Genomic DNA, 1,697 nt, shown 5'->3' with positions numbered 1-1,697 from the left:
CGTCTTTTCTTTCGTTTTTAAACCAGATGTTTGTTTAAATTCCAGTCCTGAGAACATGCTTTATCTGATCATTAGTGTATTGTTACTTCTGTTCTGAGAGCCATCAGATGCTTCAAATGGTCCCAGGTATCCCTTTGAGTGGGTGACTGAAAGTATAGGCTTTTTTTTTTTTTTTTTCCCCCATGAAAGTTTTTAGTTTATTAAGCTTCTCGTGAAAAATCTACAATGACCATAGATGATATTGCAGCACCTTTACTTCTTCGGCTGTGATCCAATCTCCAGCTCCCTTTTTGCCTGCGCCAATATTAGCATTTGCAGTCCCCTGACTTTCTTCATTCTGTTCTTTCGGTCCTTTCATTTCTTGAGGTCTTTTTCTTCTCACACAGGCCATGTCTTGCAAGTCTATGTTTGGGCTCATTTTTCTTTGCATAATCCAGGGAATCATAAATCACGCCAAAGCTGTTTGTCTTGCCACCACCAAAATGAGTTCTGAATCCAGATACGAAGATGACATCCAGTGTGGTCTTATACATTTTGGCTAGTTTTTCCCGAATTTCTGTCTTAAGCGCTGTTGCCTTCCCTGCCTCGTCTTCTCATTGTGCTGGGATTACAGGCTGTGCCCAGCCACAATGTGCAGATGATACCACAAATTACCATATTTTAAAAAACAGAAGCAGATACTTTAGACAAATTATTTTGTTTAATGCTAATGTCATTGTTGGTGTTAGTTTATGATTATATGAAATTAAAGGTATTTTACCAAATGAGCTATGCTTGGTTGTTCATTTAATCTGTCAATTTAATCTGTATAGGTATTAATAGGCCAGCATCGGTAGCTCATGCTGAATCCCAACACTTTGGGAGGCGCAGACGGGTGGGTCACTTGAGGCCAGGAGTTTGAGACCAGCCTTGCTCAACACGGTGGAACCTTGTTTCACATAAAAATACAAACATTAGCTGGGTGTGGTAGTGCATGCCATTTGTCCCAGCAACTCTTGGGTGGCTCAGTCAGGAGAATTGCTTGAACCCTGGAGGAGGAGGTTGCAGTGAGCCAAGATGGCACCACTGCACTCCAGCCTGGGCAACAGAGTGAGTCTTTTTCTCAAAAAAAATATATAAATGTGTATTAGATGTGTTACTGGTTGTGTAATACAGTAAAATTGGGTGAAGAGACCTAGGCAAGTTATTTGTATTTTAAGGGCTTGGATACAAATGCATAACCAAACCCTCAGCTTTTACTTTATTTTATTTTATTTATTTATTTATGAGAGGAGTCTTGCTCCGTCGCCCAGGCTGTAGCGCAGTGGCACGATCTCAGCTCACTGCAACCTCCACCTCCTGAGTTAAAGCAATTCTCCTGTCTCAGTCTCCTGAGTAGATGGGACTACAGGCACACGCCACCACACCTGGCTAATTTTTGTACTTGTAGTAGAGATGGGGTTTCACCATATTTGTCAGGCTGGTTTTGAATTCTTGACCTCAAGTGATCCACCTGCCTCAGCCTCCTAAAGTGCTGGGATTACAGTTGTGAGCCACCATGCCTGGCCACCCTAGGCATTTTTTTTTCCTTTTCAGCCTATCGATGAGACACCCTAGGCATTTAAATTAAAGTAATATATGGACTGGTTGGGGTGGCTCACACCTGTAATCCCAGCACTTTAGGAGGCCTAGGTGGGCAGATCACGAGGTCAAGAGAT

This window comes from Cebus imitator, unplaced genomic scaffold (genome assembly GCF_001604975.1).
Source record: "Cebus imitator isolate Cc_AM_T3 unplaced genomic scaffold, Cebus_imitator-1.0 Scaffold724, whole genome shotgun sequence".
Classification (NCBI taxonomy): domain Eukaryota; kingdom Metazoa; phylum Chordata; class Mammalia; order Primates; family Cebidae; genus Cebus; species Cebus imitator.
The sequence above is the reverse complement of the archived record's forward strand: the minus strand, read 5'-3'. Positions refer to the sequence as shown.